Source organism: Natrix helvetica (assembly GCF_964273705.1).
Source record: "Natrix helvetica genome assembly, chromosome: 2".
Taxonomy (NCBI): domain Eukaryota; kingdom Metazoa; phylum Chordata; class Lepidosauria; order Squamata; family Natricidae; genus Natrix; species Natrix helvetica.
The window spans coordinates 273,515,825-273,539,996 of record NC_138552.1 but is presented as its reverse complement, the minus strand read 5'-3'; the positions used below and the strand labels follow the sequence as shown (position 1 = coordinate 273,539,996).

Here is a 24,172-nt window from a genome sequence, read left to right as displayed (position 1 = left end):
CGTAGTAAAGAAATTGACAATCCACCTCTGGACTAAACGCTGAAGGCGCACGGAACGCTGTTACCTTCCCACCAAAGGTGGTTTCTATTTTTCTACTTGCATTTTTACATGCTTTAGAACTGCTAGGTTAGCAGAAGCTGGGACAAGTAACAGGAGCTCACTCTGTTACACAGCGCTAGGGATTCGAACTGCCGACCTTTCTGATCGACAAGCTCAGCATTTCACTACCTTTAGTTTTACACCAAATGGGCTTTCAACATATAGCCTACTTCCCACAAGGTCCTAACTCCCTGAATTCCCAGCCATCCGTGGAAACCTCTGAAAGCTCTTTGAGAGAGCATTGATGGATGTTCCCATCATCATCGGACACTTGACTATTGAATGTTCCTGAATCATCATGGTTGCCATGAGCTAATGAGCCGCCTGGAAATGTCAGCAGGGAAAGGAAAAGTCTGCAGCTTCTGGATTACAGAAGCCTGAGATGAAGAAGCAGAGCCCAACCTGCCTCACTTGGGCAGACCATGGAGCTCATTCTTCCTGGCCCACTTCATGTTGCAACTAGCCCTTAGGATCTTGAGTTCAGCAACTGTTACTTTACTTTATTTCATATTTCTAGACTGCCCCCTCTCCCAAAAGGGACTCGGGGCGGTGTACAGTCAGGCTAAAACACAGATAAAATACATATCAGTAAATACAAAAATACATAAATACTTAAATAGAGGAGGCTATATAAAACTGTACCATAAAGTAAAGTTTTAAGAACAAATTTAAAACAACCCCTAAAAATACCCCAAAAAATTAAATTTAAAATAATTACCCCTAAAATTCCCCAAGTAAAATATCTGCCAGGAGGTAAAATAAAACTATGCGTGGGCCAGGCCGGCTAATGGATTTGGGCACTGTTGCCAATTGCCACAGCCGGGACCTGATGACATCCATTGGCGCAGGGAGCTGCGATGGTGCATGAGCTGTGGTGGCACAGATATTAGAGTGCAGTGCTACTTCTGTTAACTGCCGGCTGCCTGCAATTTGGCAGTTCAAATCTCACCAGGCTCAAGGTTTGACCCAGCCTTCCATCCTTCCGAGGTGGGGAAAATGAAGACCCAAATTGTTGGGGGCAATTTGCTGACTCTGTAAACTGCTTAGAGAGGGCTGTAAAGCACTGTAAAGCGGTATATAAGTCTAAGTGCTATTGCTATCGGAGACAGCATTTCCACAGGTCTGGAACAAAAGTCCGAAGAGGGACATTTTCAACAACCATTTTCACAGCCTGTTTCAAAAGTCGCCGAAGGTCACCAGATCATGAAATCCCATCCCAGGGCCTTAATTGTCAGAGCCCCACGGGAATCAATACTAACAAAGACCATTCAGTATCACTTCTCTCTAGCAGGCCACGTGGTCTATGTATCAATTTCATGCCAGCTCGGTCTCTTCCCAGGCCTGTGCTTCAGCCCTTCAGCCTTTTCTTTTGAATTAATTCAAGCTGGCAGTCACCTGGGCTCAGCATCAAGTCTCTAAGATCAGCTTTGGACTGAGTGCAGGACTGGATGAATTCTATCAGTGAGTCCCAGCTCTTTAGTTCTTTAATGAGTGTTGCCAAGCCTCAAGTCTGCTTAGCAGTTACACATTTGAAATCCCAACTCTCAGATGCGGGGGCAAGCATTTAATGCAGTTTTCCTTGCTCTGGGTTATTGTTTGGATGGGAAATTGCTAGCAAAAAGCTCCCTCCGTTCTGATCAAAGGAGTACAGCAGCATTATTTGCTGCCTCCTTGGGCCAGGAGCACAATGTCCACTGACCCCCTACCCTTCATCAATCTCCTGGTACAGGTGACGCAACATTACTTATAGAAACTTTCCAAGGTCCCTGGCGTGATCCTTTCAAATAGAGGTGCCAGGTGTACCAATATTTGAGCAAATGTATAAGCAAAGCAGATATTCTCCTAAGAATTGTCCTATGATGAATCAAATTATTCAACAATTTACCTTAACATTGATTCTCGAGACCCTTCAACTTAGAGGTGACCGAAGCAGAATTACAGATAACTGAGTTGGAAAGGACCTTGGAGTCTAGTTCAACCCTCTGCCCAAGTAGGAGACCCTATACCATTTCAGACAAATGGCTGCCCAGTCTCGTTTTAAAAGCCTCCAGTGATAAAGCACGTCTGATGGCAAGTCCTTCCACTTGTTTATTGTTCTCACTGTCAGGAAATTTCTTCTTAGGTAGTTCTAGGTTGGTTTTGATTAGTTTCCAAACACTGCTTCTTGTCATGCCTTCTGGAGCTTTGGAAAACAAGTTGACCCCTTCTTCTTTCAATATTTGAGCAACTCAAATATTGGAACACTGCTATCATGTCACCCCAATCCTTCTTTTCACTAGACCAGACAAACCCAATTCCTGCAATCGTACTTCATATGTTTTAGCCTCCAGCTCCCTAATTGTTGCCCTTCTCTGCACTCTCAACATCTTTTTATATTGTGGTAAGCAAACCGGAGGCAATATTCCAAGTGTTGTAATACCAAGGCCTTATACAGTGGTACTAGTATTTCATATGCTCTTGATTCTGTCCCTCTGTTAATATAGTCTAGGACTGTGTTGGGTTTTTTTTTAGCAGCTGTAACATACTGCTGGCTCATATTAAACTGATTATCCAGTAAAACCCCAAGATCTCTCTCGCAGTTATTGCTATTGAGCTATGTTTCATCTAATCTGTACCTGTACATTTAGTTTTCTTTGCCTAAATGAAAACCTTAGGTCAGTGGGTCTCAACCTTCCTAATGCCGCAATCCTTTAATACAGTTCCTCATGTTGTGGTGACCCCCAACCATAAAATTATTTTATGTTTTCCATATTTTTTCAAAAATATATGTTTTCTGATGGTCCTAGGCAACCCCTGTGAAAGGGTTGTTTGACCCCCAAAGGGGTCCCGACCCATAGGTTGAGAACCGCTGCCTTAGGTAAACCTTATTTGCTTGCTTAGTGTAAGTCCCTGATGGCAAACCTATGGCACGCGTGCCACAAGTGGCACGCGGAGCCACTTGTCAGGGCACGCGAGGCGCTGCACTGTCAGCTGGCCAGCGCGCATGCGCGCGCTGGCCAGCTGAGTTCACCTTTTTAAAAGCTATTTTTCGCCTTCCCCAGGCTCCAGAGGCTTTATAGGAGCCTGGGGAGGGCGAAAAGAGCCTCCCCCGCCCCCCCCAGAGGCTTCAGGGACCGTCCCTGATGCCTTCGGAACTCTTAAAATGACCCTCTGAGCAACCCGGAAGCAGTGACGTGCGGTGACGTTTATGACTGGTGAGGCTGGTGACGTCATCAAACCACGTGGTTGCTCCGATCGCAGGGGCGCAGCCCAAACGGAGAAATTTCTTCAGCTCCAGCCTCAATCAGCGCAGCCGCGGTCCCCTTTATCTTGCCTCAGGAAGGAGGGGAATGGGACCACGTGTGCAGGGGAAGGGGATTGCGGCTCTGCTAATCTGAGGCTGTGCACTGAGGAGCCGCCTGCACACGTGGTCCCATTCCCCTTGCAAGGATCCCGGGCTCGCCCAATGCAAAAAATGCCTGGGTACCGTGTTTCCCCGAAAATACAACCTGTCCTGCGCTCACTGACCTAGCGTTATCCCGAAAGCGCCAAGTTACAGGAGCCGGGGGTGGGGGGAGCGCTCACGTTGCTTGCCGCCTTCGGTATACCGCTAGGTTGGGGAGTGGCGTTCTGTCCGGCCAGAGGGGAGAGTTGCCGGGAAACTCCCCAGCCGGGAAAAGCGCCATTCACTGACCTCAGCAGCCGCCCTGCAAATCCCCTCTCCAGCCGGGAAAAGCGCCATTCACTGACCTCAGCAGCCGCCCCGCAAATCCCCTCTCCAGCCGGGAAAAGCGCCATTCACTGACCTCAGCAGCCGCCCCGCAAATCCCCTCTCCAGCCGGGAAAAGCGCCATTCACTGACCTCAGCAGCCGCCCCGCAAATCCCCTCTCCAGCCGGGAAAAGCGCCATTCACCAAGCCCTTGCGCAGCTGTCCCAGGCGACCGCTACTGGCTGCTGCTGCCCGCCGCCGCCCCGCTCCGCTCCGTGCATAACTTCCAAACTCCAAAACTTCCAGCATCGGCCGCTCTAGGAGTGCTCTCTATGGTGGGCCGGCTGCTGGACAGAGAATTTTCCGGACAGTCTTCCAGCAGCCGGCCCACCATAGAGAGCACTCCTAGAGCGGGCGATGCTGGAAGTTTTGGAGTTTGGAAGTTATGCACGGAGCGGAGCGGCGGGGCGGCGGGCGGCGGCGGGCAGCAGCAGCCAGCGGCGGTTGCCTGGGAGAGCTGCGCAAGGGCTTGGTGAATGGCGCTTTTCCCGGCTGGAGAGGGGATTTGCCGGGCGGCTGCTCAGGTCAGTGAATGGCGCTTTTCCCGGCTAGAGAGGGGATTTTCCGGGCGGCTGCTCGTGAGCATAGTTACCTCATGGCTACTTCGCCCCTGAGGCTGTGCCCGGCTCTTCGGGAGCCAGTTCACAAGAGAGCAGCCGCCCGGCAACTCTCCCCTCTGGCCGGACAGAACGCCACTCCCCAACCTAGCGGTATATTGAAGGCGGCAAGCAACGTGAGCGCTCCCCCCACCCCCGGCTCCTGTAACTTGGTGCTTTCAGGATAACGCTAGGTCAGTGAGCGCAGGACAGGTTGTATTTTCGGGGAAACATGGTACCTAGGCATTTTTTGCATTGGGCGAGCCTGTGATCCTTGCAAGGGAAATGGGACCACGTGTGCAGGAGGCTCCTCAGCACACAGCCTCAGATTAGCAGAGCCGCGATCCCCTTCCCCTGCACACGTGGTCCCATTCCCCTCCTTCCTGAGGCAAGATGAAGGGGACCGCGGCTGCGCTGATTGAGGCTGGAGCTGAGGAGCCTCCTGCACACGTGGTCCCATTCCCCTTGCAAGGATCCTGGGCTCGCCCGATGTAAAAAATGGCGAGATCGGCACACTTGGGGCTGCTGCTGAGATGTCCAGGGAGGCTAAACCAAGCCGCGCGCCTCTCCCAGCCACTTTCACGGCTTCCTGGAGTAATTCTTTTTTATTTTCATGACGAGAGTGGTGAGGCTCCGCCTCCCCTGCCTCCCCTGACTGCACGTCACTGCCCAGAAGTCACTTCCGGTTTGCTCGGAGGGTGGTTTTAAGCGCTCCGAAGGCTTCAGGGAAGCCTCCGGACAGTCCCTGAAGCCTCCGGAGGGCGTCCGGGGGGTCGGGGGAGGCTCTTTTCGCCCTCCCCAGGCTCCTATAAAGCCCCTGGAGCCTGGGGAGGGCAAAAAAAAGTAAAAATGGGGGGTCACGCGTTGTGCGCGCATGCGCATTGGGGGGATCACGCGTTGCATTATTGGTGCGGCACTCCCGCACTCGACCCCCCTGTGCTCCCCCCACTTGTGGCACGCGAGCCAAAAAAGGTTCGCCATCACTGGTGTAAGTGAAGTTGCTCCTGAATTACGTTATTGCTGATATAAGTGTACTGCAGTTTTCTTTCATTTTAAGGAAAAAAACACCAAGAAATTCTAACATGGGCTTCTTGTTGTTGTTAGTTGCGAAGTCATGTCTGACCCATCGCGACCCCCATGGACAATGTTCCTCCAGGCTTTCCTGTCCTCTTCCATCCTCTAGAGTACATTCAAACTCACACCTACTGCTTCGGTAACTCTATTCAGCCATCTCCTTCTCTGTCGTCCCCTTCTTCTTCTGCCCTCAATCTTTCCCAGCATTAGGCTCTTCTCCAGTGACTCCTTCCTTCTCATTAGATGGCCAAAGTATTTGAGTTTCATCTGCAGGATCTGGCCTTCTAAAGAGCAGACAGGATTGATCTCCTCTAGGACTGCAATCCAAGGGACTCGCAGGAGTCTTCTCCAGCACCATAGTTCAAAGACCTCAATTCTTTGGTGCTCAGCCTTTCTTATGGTCCAACTTTCACAGCCATACATTGCAACTGGGAAATCCATAGCCTTGACTATACACACTTTTGTTGTCAGGGTGATGTCTCTGCTTTTTAGTATGCTTTCTAGATTTGCCATAGCTTTCCTCCCCAGGAGGGGTTAAATAGGCTTAACCCTGTGTTTAAAAACAACCTTCTGTTAAAAAATGAAACCACCTGAAAACCCCATTCTTTTTATGCCTTCAAAACCTTCCCAACTCCTGCCACTGAATGCCTGCCTAGTTGACCCTAGGCATTGGCATTCTACATGCTGTGTAGAAATGGATCTGGGAAAAAGTCCTGCTACGTTTCATTATAAGGTAGATTTTTGCAGAAAGTTAAAACATCAACGAAGTTTGAAGGATGAACACTTCATGGCAATTGGACAAATTGGAACACATGTTTTAAAACAATTCAAAATATGGCATAAACTAGGACTCATTAATCTTTTCGAGCAGATGGTGTGATTTTGGATGAAATCGCATGCCCTGTCTTTTTTCATTTCAAAAAATAGGAAATCGGGTTTTATTAACAGAGCTGATTGGTATCTCATGTGTTCTTATGGAACAATAAAGTGAACTTATGGAATTTGTTCAGACACTTCAGCCATTTTTACTTTTATTTCCAAATGAGGGGAGGGAAGTGGGTGCCATCTACTGGTATTGTGAAAGCCAGAGATTATTATGCCTTCACAACCCCAGTAAGTGATGGAGGAGAGGATCAGTATAGGCAAGTCATGGCAAATCTATAGTACTTTCAAAATCAAAGGTAGCGTGTTTTCGTGACTTCTCCGAGGCCGTTATAAAAACAAAAGACTAGAAATAGATAACCCTTTAATTTGATCCAGCAGGACACTCCTTACATTCTTTTGAAAGAACAGGAGAAAATTCATAGAGGTTTTCCTTCCCGTTCTATGTTTCAATGGAAAAATCTGTCCCTGAAGCGACTTTGGTTTTTTGTGCACTTCTACATGGAGCTGTTTCTTTGCAATCAGCTTCACGCCTGGTATCAGCACCAAACTGGGAAGAAATTGCTTTAGGTAGCAGAGTATGGGGAGATAAGGCAGAGGTGGAGTAGGTTTCCTTCCTGTGCTTGCGAACTCCATTTATTTTTGAAAGGGTAATTTCCCCAATTCCATTCTATGTTTAAACTCCTGGAAGTTACGTGTCCCTACAGTCAGTTGCATTGGGCTGATTTCCATTTCATGGCCTTACAAGGTTTGGGTGCTACGCCCAGAACACTATTGTATCCCTAGGGTTCCGATAGTGGGGTCATCTTTAGGCACGTGAGATTTTCCTTCAACTTGACCGTCCAACATTTTAATTTTAGAGGTGGGCTTCAAAAATTCCAGCAACGGGTTCTCTGCCCAGTTGCTGGGTGGGCGTGGCCATGGTGGGCAATGTCACTGCATTTTTTTGTTTGCCAGCTGTGCTTCAACTCTAAGACATACGGTAGACTGATCTGACTCTTATCACTAAACTTACTGTGCATGTACACACATTCTTCCACATTCCTTCATTATTATTATTTCGTCTTCTTTGTCTTTTGTTCGTCTGCCAAGAAGGGAGGTAGGAACTCTGCCAAAATGTAATCATTTAGCTAGTAAGTTTTGTTTTTACTTTTTTTACAATAAAATGTGTTTCTTAGAATATATCTCGGGTTTATTTTGCTTAAATATCAAGTATACTTCAAGGAGAAGCCACGGTTCATCCCTCGTTAAATACAGGGCTGAATTCACACCCTGACAGGCAAGGCCTAGTATGCCTCCTGTACCATTGTGGGGAGAAGCGTTTTCACCTTCCCCAGGCTCTGGAGACTTTTCTTGAGCCTCTGGAGGGCAAAAACTGCCTCCCCTGGGTTCCGGATGCCCTTCAGAGGCCAGAAATGGGCCCGTTTCTGTCCTTCCAGAAGTTCCAGGAGGCCCGTTTCCCCCCGTCCCCAAGCCTCCGCATGGGCCTTGCACTTGCCTCTCATCCAAAACGGGCTGCCTGGAGACTCCTGGGAGGGGCAGGGAGTGGGGAGCCAGCTAGGGGTGGGATTTGGAGGCTCTTCGAACCGGCCATAATGTTAGCTATGGGTTCTCCCAAACCCAGGCGAACCTGTAGCAGCCCACCCCTGCTTAAGTTGAAAAACTTCCATTTTGCTATTTTTGCTGTTGAATTCTGCAAGGCTTAGGAGGAAGCAATTTCCCCTTAGCTGGGAACTCTCAGCAAGACTCGCCTTCTGACTCCCAGGCGCTCCCTCGTAAGCCAGATAAACAGTGGGAATGCCCTGGTGCCCTCACTCTGCCTTTGGAGAGGCTGAGAAAGCAGTCGCTTATTTGAGGTTTGTTTCTCATTGGCAAGAAAAGATTAGAGAAGGTGTGCTTTGAAAGTTTTATATTCCCTTACTTGGGGCGGGGGAAGGGAGAGAAGGAGGCTGATTGATTCACTTAAAGTCCTTGGAATGACTGGGAAAGAATAATCACAGAGCATTCCAAGAGTGCTTGTTGGGCAAGGGAAGTGTTGAGATGGTGGAATTCTGAATGCGAAAGTTTCCTTGGTGGCCCATGGTACCTTTTCTTATGTTGCCACAAATTTGTTCCCCCTTTTCCTTGTCTTTCATGCCAACCGATGGAGACTCCAAGCGCCACAGGTCACTTCGGACTCTACAGGTGCTCCAACTTTCTTGCTATCACATTCCCCTCACCTCTCCCAAAGTCCAAAGTGACCTTGATGCAGCTCAGATGTGATTCATAATTTGTATTTATTTATTTGTTCGCATCCAACCTTTATTATGTTTACCAATAACTCAAGGCAGCAAACATATCCAATATGCTTTCCTCCTCATTTGTTTTAGGCTGAGTACTCTTCAACATCTTCATCAATGACTTGGACGAGGGGATAGATGGGGATCTCCTCAAATTTGCAGATGACACCAAGCTGGCAGGAATAGCCAACACTCCAGAAGACAGGCTTAAAATACAGAAGAATCTTGACAGACTTGAACATTGGGTGCTATCTAACAAAATGAAATTCAATGATCCACGATGTAAAAAAGATGTTGAGACTCTAGAAAGAGTGCAGAGAAAAGCAACAAAGATGGTTAGGGGACTGGAGACTAAAACATATGAAGAACGGCTGCAGGAACTGGGTATGTCTAGTTTAATGATAGCAGTGTTCCAATATCTCAGGGGCTGCCACAAAGAAAAGGAAGTCAAGCTATTCTCCAAGGCACCTGAGGGTAGAACAAGAAGCAATGGGTGGAAACTAAACAAGGAGAGAAGCAACTTAGAACTAAGGAGAAATTTCCTGACAGTTAGAACAATTAATCAGTGGAACAGCTTGCCTCCAGAAGTTGTGAATGCCCCAACACTGGAAGTCTTTAAGAAGATGTTGGATAGCCATTTGCCTAAAATGGTATAGGGTTTCCTGCCTAGGCAGGGGGTTGGACTAGAAGACCTCCAAGGTCCCTTCCAACTCTGTTATTCATTCTATTCTATTCATCTTCTTGATCAATTTCCAATTGGACTAAAACAGTTTCTCAGAATAAGAGAAATGCATGCTCATGGCCCTGCATTGCCTGGGTATGACTGTTTAAATGCATGTCATGTTATCTTCCAGCATGTAAAATATCTCCCCAACGACAAACTTTGCTAGATTACATGTATAGTCCAGTCTACTGATGGCATGCCAGTCAATCACCGTTCTTGATGAGCAAATAACAGCAGTGAAATTTCCCTCCCAGTCAAAACTCATGTTCATTCCACATGTTCACACTTCTCTCCAGCACAGCCCATTTCAATGAGCTGAACTTCATCCCAGCGTTTAAGCCCTTTTCCTTTTTTTTTTTGAGTTCAGCCTTCTTTGCTGTGGGGGTTGGCGGCTGAGCTACAGGTGGAATGAAAGCTGAAACATCTGCGTCACAGCTGGGTTCAAGCCCTCTGCCGAAACCACCGCAACGGCTGTTCTTTCCACATTCCAAGAAGAAAGCCTCTCTTAACACAGTAGCTGGGCTGACACAGTTTCTTAAATCCTCAGCCTGGATTAGCAACCCATAATCGATCACATGTTAAGCCCAAGGAAAAAAATAGATAATGGTATGGTTGGTGTAATGGTTTGATTAAGACAAGGGCTGGGTTTCCCCGGCACGATGACCAGGAATTTGCATCTAACCCTGTTTTCATTTCATCGAAGCATGTCGTGCGAACCCAACCCAGTGAAATTTTTTTGGGAGAAAAGGGGAATAATGTCAAGCAAGCAAGAAAGATGTGCTAGTCAGTTGAAGAGAGTTTGCTCCCAAGACAGTAGATAGAGGATTTGGGTCCAGAATAGCTCAGTCTAATCGGTTCCCATGGCCCTTTGCCTCCCTTTCATTTCTTCCACTGCCCCAGCTTGAATGTCTGACTGCAAGGTCCTGGCAGTCAGAGACCTTTCTTGATAGTTTTGGGGTTAGAAGGTTGCTTCTAGCCACAAGCAGACATGGATTGCCTCAGCATGCAAACATTTGCTATGTTCTGCTTTCCCATCTTTGAACTCCAGGCCTCTTAAGCACTCCGATTCCACCAGTGCCCAGTTGTGCATGGGTCAACAATACTTTCCTCAACACCACTCCCACCCGGCTGCTCCCCTATCCACCTTGGCTTGTACATAGACCCCATCCCAAGGCTCAGGTCTGCATGCCAAATGGCTCGGTTATGTGGTAAGATGTCAAGCATTTTAATCAAATATTCTCCTTGCTTTCCCAGGCTAGATTCCTAGAAGACAGGAATTTATGGTATAATCCCACTCCAGCCGCAGCAAGAACTGGCCAAGGTCAACACCATAAGACAAGCAAGTCTTGCCAACAGGAGCAAACAGCTTGCTCTGCGACACCAGGGGGTGGGACGGGAAGAGGAGTGGGGGGGGGGGGAGAAGAGATAGAACAAGAGGACTTGGAAGGCTGACAGAGGCAAAAAAATAAAATAAAAAAGCCAACATTGGAACAAAAGAGATGGAGACCAAAAAGGAAAACAGCACAAACAAGGACCCCACCCCTTCTGCCTGACTCCGCCCCTTGGCTTCAGCCGTGCCTTGATTCTTGGCAAGACCCAGCAGGTCTGAGCCTGCAAAAGGGATGCTGAGGATATATGGACCCTTGCTTGAGAAATTGCAAGCGCCCCCTCCTCTTTTTTTGTTTGGCTTCCCTTGAAATTCCTCAAATGTTTTGCCTGAGTGTAAATCTCTCCTGCGTGATTTTGGGCCCCCCCAAAATGAATTTCAATGAACACATCAAAGCCATTGCGTGAAAACTGGGTGCCAAGAGTTATTGTCTACCACCGGGCCAATGATGGGGAAGCATGCCATAAGGTTTGCCTGGGATCGATTCAAAGCCATTTGATGTTAAAAGAAAGGCAAGATGAAAAGTACATTGCTCTTAGCGCGGGGGATGCTTTTAAACAACAGCCTCAGCAACAACAGCAGTGTGGTAGACTTTGAGCAGAAACAACTTCTGTTCTTCTGGGAAGAAAGAATGGGGGTCTTCTCCCAGAACAGGGGTCGGCAACCTTAAACACTCAAAGAGCCACAAAGGTCCTAACCGGAAGCCCCCCGTTCAGCTTTGGAGCCGACCGGAAGTCTGGTTCCCCCACCATAGAGTCTCCTCCTAGTGTGGCACCCTTTTTTCCTCTACCTGTCCTAACCGAAAGCCCTATCAATTGTGGAGCCAATCGGTGACAGGGAGCCGCAGCAGAGGGATGAAAGAGCCACATGCGGCTCCAGAGCCATGGGTTGCCTACCACTGTCCCAGAACAATTTCAGTGTACCTGCACACAAAGCAAGATGTACTAAATCCCCGTGTCCCTCTGCATTGCAAAAAGATGTGGAGGAAGGAATGGCCAATCAAAAATGTTACGGAACTAAAACAACAGCACTCTTACATGGAGAAACTACACCCATTGGCACCCTTTCATGGAGCAAGAAGAAGTAAGGCGGGAGGCTGCAGACAATCATGCATGGTGTAGGAAATGCGGGCAGAGAAAGTTTATGGATTGATTCAGGGCCTATAAATGGTAGGCCTTTTTTATACAACACATAGTCAAACGACTGAATTGACTGCCGTCAGAGGAGAGGCGCAGTGGCTCAGTGGCTTAAAGACTTCGGAGAAGGTCTGTACTTTGGTGGTTCAAGTCCTAGCACCATGTGATGGAGTGAGCTCCTGTCACTTACCTCAGCTTCTGCCAACCTAGCATGCTACATGCAAGTTGATAAATAGATGCCACTTTGGTGGGGGGTGGGGCATTTCAAGCAGCAATACAAATTCAACCAATGCTGGACTTGTCCAAATCCAAGATAACATTGGTGATGGAAAAAGCAACTGATGAAATTGCAGAACGCCATCAAGTCTTATGAGTGTGGAGATAGTGTGCCCCCTGTGGTGCACACTGATTGTGAGCAGAACAGGCTGGCAATCATTGGCAGCCAAACAACTACTTTGTAATATCACTGTAGTTTCCTGGCTAATGTAACATTACTATATGCTAAATTAATAAATATATAGAGTAAATAACTGCTATCAGAGATGATGATGTCCCTGAGTTTACACCAGTGTTTCTCAACCTCAGCAACTTTAAGATGTTTGGACTTCAAGTCCAGAATTCATCTGGAGAATTCTGGGAGTTGAAGTCCACACATCTTAAAGTTGCTGAGGTTGTGAAACACTGATTTACACAGTTTTGGCAAGAGGATTTTAAATTGGCTATCAATGATTTTTGGATCTTACTCCTTGTGGCTATATGAATCATAGGCATCATAGCTCCTTTTACAACGTAACAGTGGAAGAGGATTTCTGGTTAGAATGCATGGAAATTTAATTCTGCCCTAGCCAGAAGTTCGATTCTGAGCAGCTCAAGTTTGACTCAGCTTTCCATCCTTCCAAGGTGGGTAAAATGAGGACCCAAATTGTTGGGGGCAATATGCTGATTCTTTAAACAGCTTAGAGAAGGCTGTAAAGCATTGTGAAGCAGTATATAAGTCTAAGTGCTATTGTTATTTGCTTGTTTGAATCCCCAAAATGGCGGCCTTATCTCAGATTCAACACCATCAAATAGACATCAATAATTCATATTTGATTTTTGTTTAGTTTGGTTATCCTCCTCTTTATTTTCTTCATTTCCCGATCCAAAAAGAAACATATGATGACTTCCACAAATACACTCTACAAAACTATTAATCAGATTGGACCTAGTAGTTCATTCACCCCATATGCTATCCTTGGTTACTATTAACCTTGGTGTGTGTGTGTGTGTGTGTGTGTGTGTGTGTGTTGTAGCATGTCATGTTAATCCAACTCCAGTTTTATGGTGATAGATAAATGTAAAATCTTCAAAACCAAGCAGATTCCAAGGAATGAGAGATGGGAGCAATAGTTATTGTTTTTAACCAACATGTTAAAAATGTAGGTTCTGGTAACAGTTGTGTGAAGAAAGAAGCCTTTTGACTATTAATAGGCATATTAGTTCATGTGTATCAACATGGGATAAGCAAGCTGAATTATGTTTGAGGTTCTCCACTTATTCTGAGAAATTGATCCTGCAACTTGGCATCAAATTTCCTGCCCAAACGAGACCACAGATGAAATATTTAAGTTCAGTCATGTTGATTGTTTTGAAACCAACAAGCTGGATCAGTGGTGTAACAACCAGTTTATGAGCACAGTTCATTTGAAAACTTATTTTCTACTGCAGCCCCGGTGCAAAACAGCTGAGGTACGGCAATCCGCTCTGCTGCGCCTATCAGCTGGGCTTCAGAAAAGGGAATATAGGCCAGTACAGTGCAGGGGCAGCGAAGCGAACTGGTTTGCTTCCAGCTGATTGTCGGAGCTACCAGTTCGCCTGAACCGGTCCGAACCTGTTAGATCAGGTGAAGGAGGAGACAGACTCACGCTTTAGTGACAAACAGCAGCTCTTTATTAAGACAACTATGTACAATCCAGCACCGTTCCGTTTGACAGCTAGCCCTTCTATAGGGAGCTGTCAAACGGCTCGGCCAATCGGCTTCTAGTATTTTCCCGCCGGATCGGAGGACCTTGGTGGAACCTACCATATTGGCTGTCAGTATGTAACAGAACTGGTAGAATCCCACCCCTGAGCTGGATTCATTATCTTACTGACATTTCCTCCAAACAATCCTCAATCTTAAAGTTTTACAATTTGCCGTGAAAGGCACTTTCACCTCAGGCTTGATAGGATGTTTCTCCAGATCATTCCATCACGAGTAGGCTTGCCATAAGCGGCCAGCAACAACTTGGATTATCACCAGATGGGGGCAAAAAGAATGTTCTCTATTGCTTTCCTGCTCATCTCGTGACCCCTGGATTCATGCAGCCCAGATAATAAATAATTAATATTTTTGCTACTCAGTCTCACAAACAGGCTCACCCAAACTTAACCCTGGAATTCAAAGTCAGTGTGATGTGAACTGGGAGGGGGAAGGGTTTAAGGAGTGGCTTTAGCAGATAAGAATTATTTTCAGTGAGGGGACATCTGTTTCCTGGCCCCTTGCATAGGTACTTAAAAATCATTTTGTTTTAATTTTAAATTATCGGTGTCTTCTTGCTGAAAATAATTCCAGCCAATTAGTGATCATGGCTGCATTCACCCAACATGTTTAATCAGGTCAGCATGCAAAATGCTAATCTTTTAACCTTGGTTTGTTCTGTATGATTTGGTATGTTGGGCACATGCAGCAAATGGATTAATTTTGCATCCAGATTCCAGATTCACTGTGTCGAATGAGCCCAGTCTTCACACTGATGATACCACATAAAAGTGTAATGTAAGAACATCAGCCAGACCTATTGGATTGGATCCTTGGCCCATATAGTTCAGCAATGTACTCTCACAGTGACTGACAGTCCTACAAGGAAGGTCCTTGTCTCCCAGCTTAGGGCCTTCAGAGGCTAATAGCCTTTAATCGCTATGACCTCTAAGAATTGGTCCATCATGTTCTTCATTCCTAAATGTGGATACATCAGGAATGGTGGTGAACCTTTGGGGGCTTCATTGAACATCTGCAGGGAACAATTCTGAGAATCCGTGATATAAGGTGGCAATACAGATGTATGCCAAAGTCACACATCTCTTCCCCCCTGAATTTTGGGAGGTTGGCTGGGTTCACATAACATGCTAAACCACAAATGAACCAATCCCTTTCTGTCATGCAAAATGAAGCACTGAAATTGTACCCATGGTGCATCTAGATCAATATTGCTACTCCAACTGGTTGCAAATTTTTCGAAGTTGCCAAAGCCCCTTAGGAGCCTGAAGACCTTCCCTTCTTGGGTTCTGCATTCTATTTGAGGGAAAGTTGAGCCATTGCCAGCAATAGCTATGCAATAAATGTTTGAAGCAAACTTGCCATATCAGGTCAGGAAGAGATTGCAAAGGGTTTTGTGAGCCACAATTGAGCTTAAGGCCCAGTAAGGCAGTTGCATAAAGCATCATTAGGTTCAGTGGTGGGTTTCCATCTTTTTTAGTACCAGTTTGCATGCTTCTGCACATGCAGGTGGGCGGAGCCTCCTGCCGCGACCACTACGGTTCGCCCGATCAGGGGCTGAACTTGGAGCAACCCACCTCTGATTAGACTGTTTGTCTTTGCTTTTGAATTAATTAGTCTGTGTTGGTGTTGGTGTTGTTGCTTTAGTAGTTAGCCCAGGGCTAAATAGTTTAACAAGAAAAAGGCTGCATGCTTGTTTCCCCCATCATCCACCCTCATTCACTCAAGTAGCATCTTTTGAAATTATGTGCTTCTACTGTATATATCTTTCTCTCTTTTTTCCAAACAAGGTGCATCAAACTACCAGCTGTAACCAGGGTAGAGCTTTTGAAAGATACAGAGTCTTGTGTGGGTCCCTTTAGCACATTGGCTTCCCCTATTCCATCTGGACCCCTGCCTGAAGGGGAGCAGAGAGGGTAAACAGATTTTGAGATTTTTTTTTTAAAAAACACCTAAGCAAGTTAAAACTTAAACATAGAACGTTGTACAAATGCCCATGCTAGATCAGGAGTGTCAAACTCAAGGCCTGGGGGCCAGATCCAGCCCACGGGGTGCTTAGATCTAGCCCGTGGGACCAATCTAGAAACAGCAAAGGACCGGCCCGCAGTGCCTCTGCCAGTGAAAACGGAGCTCAGGAGGGCCACATGCAGCTCTCCCAGGCTCCATTTTCAGCCGTGACGGCCTCCTGCTGCCTTCTGCCAGCGAAAATGGAGTCTGGGAGGCCTCAAGCTGCATTTTTGCTGGCAGAGGGTGGCAGGAAGCCGTCACGGCTGAAAATGGAGCCTGGGAGCCCGTTTTCACTGGCAGAGCGCTTGGGCCACCATAGATGCCTCTGACATGAATGACATCAAGCTGGCCATGCCTAAGGCCTGATCAGCAGGCCTTAGATTAGAGTTCCCCAAAAGGGTGAGCAGTGGAAACCAAGAGGTATATTTGAAATTTCAAGCATATTTTAAGTGAGATCATAAAATGGCTCTCTTGGGAGTGGCCATACATAAAAGCACCTGAGAACAATCAGTCACATACTACCTATTTCACAGGGAGTTGAAATTGTGAGGTTAACCTAAAGCAGTGTTTCTCAACCTTGGCGACTTTAAGTCCTATGGACTTCAACTCCCAGAATTCCCCAGCCAGTTGGGAGTTGAAGTCCACAGGACTTAAAGTCACCAAGGTTGAGAAACACTGACTGCACCAAAGACATTCATTCCGCAATGGCGTAATAGTCAACAAACCCTTCATTACATACCTGTATCATCATGTCACTATGGGCTGAACTGGGTGGACTTACAAGATTTTATTAATGTAGCCTTGCAATGAAATAGATTTAACTTATCTAGTCATGTTTCCTGCCTGGCTTACCCAGGAGAGCTGATATCAATCTTGCAAGTCAGACAGTGCAAACTTCCCACCGCCATTTTTAACTGTCGAATCAATTAGGGCGGGTCCTTCCCAAGGGGAATGTGAGCTCTTCCCTCTCTTGTTTGATCATGCCTTAGGCAGCATCTCTCCCCCTCGTCCCTCAAGGTCATTCATTCACATATTCCATTACAGATGAGGCTTGCCCAGTGATGTCATGGCACGTGCCCTGCCATAATGGTATGTGGAAGTGACCCTGGAGAGAGGACAAACAGCCTCAGAACAGACAACGGGGTGTATAAAAGGTATCTCAGTCCACAGAAGGAAAGAGGGTGTGGGAAGCTCTTCAGAAGGGACCTTCCCACGTTTTCCAAAGAGGAAAAAGGAGAGGAGAAATACTTCTAATCTTGAAAGATTCTATTAATGTTAGACAACAATAAAGCTAGAGCGAGTACTCCTAGTTTTACTTCTTGCAGGGCTAACAGGCCAGGGGTGAAATCCAGTAGGTTCTGGAGAATCGGTAGTGGAAATTTTGAGTAGTTCGAAGAACTGGCAAATACCACCTCTGGCTGGCCCCAGAGTGGGGTGGGAATGGAGATTTTGCAGTATCCTTCCTGCCAAACCATGCCCACAGAACCGGTAGTAAAAATGTTTGAATTTCACCATTGTAACAGGCCCAGATGCCATAAAAGCACATCTCCTTCAAAACAACAGACCGGTTATCCCAGTCAGTTTGTTTTCGGTTGGAAATTGCCAATTATGGTCTACAAATAGATCATCTGCAGCTGGCCTGTTTTTTTTTTGTTTTTTTTTGTCAAAACGGAATTAAAATGCATTTTTACCTCAGTTTTTCCTTCCTCTTCTTAATTTCCCCCACCCACTATATTATCTTGACTGATTACAGTGCAGATACCTGTGTCTCTAACTTTAAGTTTGTCATTTCTTTCTCTCTGCTCCCTCATCATTCCCACAGGCCTTCCTTTTCCAGATTTTCTCTCCCCTCCCAGCTTCTTCCTTCCACTTTTGTGGCTTTCCCACTTTCTTCTCCTGTATCAAGTCACTCCCGATCCCCCTGCTGCCATCCCTAAGTTCCCCATATCTCAGACAGTTTGAATTCAGTCCAGTCTTGTTTACTATCCAGTAGGCATTAGGATGCGGTGGCTCAGTGACTAAGACGCTGAGCTTGTCAATCAGAAAGGTCGGCAATTCAGCGGTTCGAATCCCTAGCGCCGCATAACGGAGTGAGCTCCTGTTACTTGTCCCAGCTTCTGCCCACCTAGCAGTTCGAAAGCATGTAAAAATACAAGTAGAAAAATAGGAACTGCCTTTGGTGGGAAGGTAACAGAGTTCCGTGCGCCTTCGGTGTTTAGTCATGCCGGCCACATGACCACGGAGACGTCTTCAGACAGCGCTGGGTCTTCGGCTTTGAAATGGAGATGAACACCACCCCCTAGAGTTGGGAACAACTAGCACATATGTGTGAGGGGAACCTTCACCTTTAGCTTTACCTTTAGACATTAGAAAGTGAGGTTAGAAAGGAAGCCGCATGCTTTTCTCTCATGTCTTTACATGCATACGCTTGCATGAATGCAGGCTCGGTGAAAAATGCATTCCGATGGTTTTTAAGTTTCAGATCCAGCGATAGAGGAGAAGAGATCAGCATGCAGTTATGTGCACAGCAGAGTAATATTTAACAAACCTGCCAGCTGCTTCAAGGAAAAGCAGAGCTGGACAGCCCACAGGTGGCTGCTCTGCACGTCCAGGAGCCAAGCCCCACCAACGCCACTCCAACAGGCCTGGAGAAATTTAGCCTGTCTCTGAACCCTAAGCCTTCCGCTCACACCCAACCGCTCTGCTTAGTGCATGTCTGGGTCAGCAGCAAGGCAAGAAGGTGTGAGGGTTGGCTCCAAGAGAAGGAACCTGGGAATGGCCGGATGATGATAAGATGGGCATTTCACTCTCTCCTGTGCCAAGGAAGGGAGAGGGCACAAAGTTGGAGGGCTTGAAGGTGCCAATGCAGCATTGAGAGGAAAGTGGCTAAGGCGAGTCACCAGGGGAAATGAGGTTGGCCAGCCAAAGGAAACACCACTTCCTCTGGATAAGGTCCCAAGGACATACTGGCACCAGGCTCCAGCAGCCCTTCTGGGTTCTTAGCCCAGGAGTTGACTGCAGGTGTTGGCAGGAGCGAAGTCCTCTGAATGTCAAGAGGCAGACAGGGTAAAGCAACAAATCTGTCTTCACTCTCATGTGCTCCAACCATCCCTGTGTGTGAGGGACACTCCCAGGTTGCTGACCTCTGTCTTTCATGAATCTCTGCCTCTATTCTTGGCTTTGGAAGTCTTGTTTTATATCTTTAAAAAAGCCCAACACAATAGGATACATTCCTTTAGAGTTCCGTAAGACCCACTCCTAGGTAAATACTTAGGAGTACAGCCTAAATATGGTTTAATAAATTCAGCTACCAGGAGGAAGGAGATGGAGGCATTTGATCTCAAAGCCCAAGCAGATTTGCCTCAAACTGCAAAGTATATTAAAACTGGCTGGTGGAAGGGGAGGACAGAGGCGAAAATGTCCCAGGTCACACAATTTAATGCAATCAAGTGTTCAAAACTGTACTGGGAATGAGTTTCAAAAGAAAATGTTGGAGTAAGCACTGAGATGCTACAAGTTTCTATCTGTCCATCCATTCTTCCTCAGGTTGCTTTACAGATAGCCTGAGGCAAAGATAGTCTGCACATGGTCTATATTAAACTCAGGTCTCCATTTAGACCAGTGTCCCTCAATACTTCCAAAATTGCCCAGCCAGCATGAGAGTTGAAGTCCACCAATCTTAAAGTTGCCAAGGCTGACAAACACCAATTTAGAACTCCATTTATTTCCTTTTGCCCATTAACTGACAAGACCTGGCTTAAATCAGCTTCCCAGTCAAGCCAATATTATACATGTTCATCTGAGAATAGAATAGAATAGAATAGAATAGAGGAGAGGAATGGAATGGAATAGAAAAGAAGAATGGAATGGAATGAAGTGGAATAGAATAGAATAGAATAGAATAGAATAGAATAGAATAGAATAGAATAGAATAGAATAGAATAGAATAGAATAGAATAGAATAGAATAGAATAGAATAGAATAGAATAGAATAGAGCTGGAAGGGACCTTGGAGGTCTTCTAGTCCAGCCCCCTGCCCTGGCAGGAGACCCTATACTAGGGGTGTCAAACTCATGGCGTTACATTGTCGCCTGACATATCACAAGTTTTTCCCCTTCACTAAAATGGGGGTGGCCGTGGTCAGTGCGTGGTGCATCCGGACCATGGGCGGTGAGTTTGATACCCCTGTCCTATCCCATTTCAGACAAGTTTTATTTCTGGCAATTGCCTGGACAACTATTTGCAGTTTTCTTGTCACCATTTTCAAAGTGGTTTACCATTGCCTTTTCCCTAGGACCGAGAGGGAGATTGGCCCAAAGTCAGAGTACCTAAATGTCAAAAGAAAACCACTTTAAATTTTTTGTGTGGCAGTTGTTCTTGAACACAGGTAATCCTCGACTTGCAATCACAATTGAGCCCAACATTTATGTTGCAAAGTGAGTTTTGCTCCATTTTGCAACCTTTCTTGGTACACTTAAGTGAGTCATCGCAGTTGTGAAGTTAGTAACATGGTTGTTAAGTGAATCTGGCTTCCCCATTGACTTTGCTTATCAGAAGGTCGCAAAAGGGGATCAAATGACCCTAGGACATCGCGACTGTCATAAAGATGAACCAGTTGCCGAGTATCCAAATTTTGATCAGGTGACCATGGACATACTGCAATGGTCGTAAGTGTGAAAAATGGCCATAAGTCACTTTTTTGAGTGCTGTTGTAACTTTGAACAGTCACTAAATGAACTATTGGGAGTCGAGTACTACCTGTAGTGATTTCTGAGGGAGCTGGCTTCTATGAATTCCTACACAACTTCACATCTAAGCACTTGGCCTTATTTTAGGGGAGGTCTTATTGTTTTTGAGGTGCAGGAGGCGGCGAGTGTGATCACCTCATGGCTGCTGCAGTGTTGCAATATTTTCGGGGGAGGGCTTATTTTAGCGCATGCACTCAAAAGCCCGGTTAGGCTTATTATCCAGGGAGGTCTTATTTTCAGGGAAACAGGGTATGACATCGAGGTATTCTGTGATCCTGTGAAGTGTTTTTATAGATGCTGTTATGTAGAGCAGGGGTCCCCAAACCATGGGCCACTTCCAGTCCATGGCCTCTTAGGAATCGGGACACACAACTGAAGGTGAGCAGAGGGCAAGCAAACCTACTGTAAACTGCACATGTGTGGGATCTAGGTTGCATGCTCCTCCTTTTCCCCCGGTCTGTGAAAAAATTGTCTTCTACGAAACCGGTCCCTAGTGTAAAAAAGTTTTGGGGCCTCTGACTTAGAGTTCATCTGGAACTTTACAGGTTGGAATTACAGATTAGAATCAGAATGAGAGATCGGGTGACTTCTAGATTGGAGTTATCTCTGAAAATATTTCATAAGACTCAGTCTGCTGAGATCAATAATCCTGTCAGAGAAAAAGATACCCATATATCAGAGAACTCACTACCCTTCCCTAAAAGAATGCATGAGCAATAAGTGTTGACTTTAAATACTTCTTGTTGTTGTTGTTTTTGTTTATCTGTAGTGCTTTAATCCAGACTCAGCGGCTGGAAACCATGGAATCATTTCTAAAACATCCATCTCTCAATCTGGAAAAGATTGTGGAGCCTTTTAAGGGACAAAGACTTCTCTGATTAAATTTTGTTTGCTTACGGGACTATCAGTCTCCTGGAAGAGCTGCATCTGGTCTTGCATTGGATGGATGTTCCCGTGTCCAATTCCACCACCCCCCCACTCAAAGTTGAATAGGACACCCACCTGAGGAATCTAGTCTCCTTCATAGTTGTAGCCAAAATGCCCACGGAGGACTGGATGGCGGGGAGAAGTCCCACAGCAAACCAATTGGAGCAGGCTCTTCCTCAATTCAGAATAGAGTTGGAAGGGACCCTCTTGGAGGTCTTCTATTCCAACCCCCTCCTCAAGCAGGAGACCCTATACCCATGATAGTGAACCTATGGCAAACGTGCCACAGGTGGCACACGGAGCCATATTTGCAGGCACGCCAGCAGTCAGCGCATGCCAGCCAACTGATTTTCGGCTTTCTGGAGGCCCGTGGGAGGCCATTTTTTTCCCTCCCCAGGCTTCAGAAAAGTCTCTGGAGGCTGGGGAGGGTGAAAAATGGCCCTAATGAACCAACCGCAAGTTTAGGAGTGAACTTCTGGTCGTCCCGTTGGGCCTGTTTTTCACCTTCCCCAGCCTCCAGAGCCTTTCCTGAAGCCTGGGGAGGATGGAAATGGCCTGCCCCCCGGCCCCACGGAGTCCCTCCGGAATCTGGAAACGGATTGTTTCTAAACTTCCAGTTGGCCCATTGGGACCGATTTTCACCTTCCCCAGCCTCCAGAGGCTTTCCTGAAGCCTGGGGAAGGTGAAAAACGGCCCCAATGGGCCAACCGGAAGTTCGGAAACAATCCGTTTCAATACCATTTGAGACAAATGGCTGTCCAGTCTCTTCTTAAAAACCTCTGGTGATGGAGCACCCACAACCTCTGTAGGCAAGCTTTGCCACTGGTTAATTGTTCTCACTGTTAGGAAGGAATGGCAATAGCAGTTATATATCGCTTCACAGTGCTTTTACAGCCCTCTCTTAGCTGTTTACAGAGTCAGCCTATTGCCCCCAACAATCTGGCTCTTCATTTTACCCACCTCGGAAGGATGGAGGGGTGAGTCAACCTCTGGAGGGCCAGGGATAGGGGTTGTTCCTCTATCCTGGTCCTATTAGATCTCTCAGCGGCTTTTGATACCATCGACCATGGTATCCTCCTGCGCCGGCTGGAGGGGCTGGGGGTAAGGGGCACCGTTCTACGGTGGTTCTGCTCCTACCTCTCCGACCGGACGCAGCGTGTGTTGGCAGGGGAGCAGAGGTCGTCCCTGAGGCCTCTCATTTGTGGGGTGCCACAGGGGTCAGTCCTCTCCCTCTCCTGTTCAACACATATATGAAACCGCTGGGTGAGATCATCCGTGGTTTTGGGGTGGGATATCATCTGTACGCTGATGATACACAGCTGTACATCTCCACCCCGAACCACCCCAATGAGGCCATTGAAATGATGTCCCGGTGTTTGGAAGCCGTACGGGTCTGGATGGGTGACAACCGACTCAAACTCAACCCCTCCAAGACGGAGTGGCTGTGGCTTCCGGCCCCCCGGTTCAACCAGCTAATTCCAACACTGGCCATTGGGGGCGAGCAACTAGCCCCCATGGAACGGGCGCGCAATTTGGGCATCCTCCTGGATGCCCGGCTGTCCATGGATGACCATGTGGCAGCCGTGGCGAGGGGGGCATTCCACCAGGTTCGCCTGGTGCGCCAGTTGCGCCCCCTATTGGACCGGGATGCCCTTCACACAGTCACTCATGCGCTGGTGACGTCCCGCCTAGACTACTGTAATGCTCTCTACATGGGGCTTCCCTTGAGATGCACTCAAAGACTGCAGCTGGTCCAGAACGCGGCCTAGTACTAGATACTCCCATATAACACCTCTCCTGCGTGAGCTGCACTGGCTTCCTGTGGTCTATCGGGTGCGTTTCAAGGTATTGATTACCATCTTCAAAGCGCTCCATGGCACAGGACCTAGCTACATGCGGGATCGCATCCTGCCCCATACATCCCTACGACCAATTCGCTCTCACAGAGAGGGACTTCTCCGGGTGCCATCCACTAAGCAGTGCCAAAGGGCGGCGCCCACGAGTAGGGCCTTCTCTGTGATGGGCCCAGCCCTCTGGAATGACCTCCCCCCAGATATTAGGATTACCACCGACCTCCGCTCCTTCCGTTCAAAACTCAAGGCCCACCTTTTTCAACTAGCAGGCCTGGCTCAACCATAGTTCCATTTTATTCCCCCTGGCAATTTTTAAACTTATAATCTCTATTGGGGTTTTAATTTAACTTATTTTAATATTTATATGTTATTATAATATTGTATTGTGTTTTATACCTCCTCTGTACAATGTGTACAATGTGCAATTTTTATAATATGTGTTTTATTTATTGTATGCCGCCCCGAGTCCCTTTGTGGAGAGGGAGCGGCTAACAAATTTAATAAAATAAATAAATAAATAAATTGAGCCCGTGAGGATCGAACTGCTGGCATTTGGCAGAGTCAACCTGCAATACTGCATTCTAACCACCGTGCCACGAAGGCCCTTAAGGAATTAAGGAAGTTTCTGCTTAATTCCAGATTGCGTCTCTCCTTGACTAGTTTCCATCTATTGCCTCTTGTTTTGCCTTCCTTA

General features: G+C 46.9%; 1 long non-coding RNA gene across 2 annotated transcripts in view; it reads right to left on the bottom strand.

Moving 5' to 3' along the window:
- Positions 1–24,172, bottom strand: part of LOC309386721 — a 346,606-nt gene that overhangs the window by 186,666 nt on the left and 135,768 nt on the right. The window contains exon 1 of one of the 2 annotated variants that reach the window (XR_014174477.1): positions 3,001–3,110. The exons of the other annotated variant lie outside the window; for it this stretch is intronic. This is a non-coding gene — a long non-coding RNA (uncharacterized lncRNA). Of the gene's footprint in view, positions 1–3,000; positions 3,111–24,172 lie in introns of those variants that run through there. 2 annotated transcript variants of the gene reach the window in all.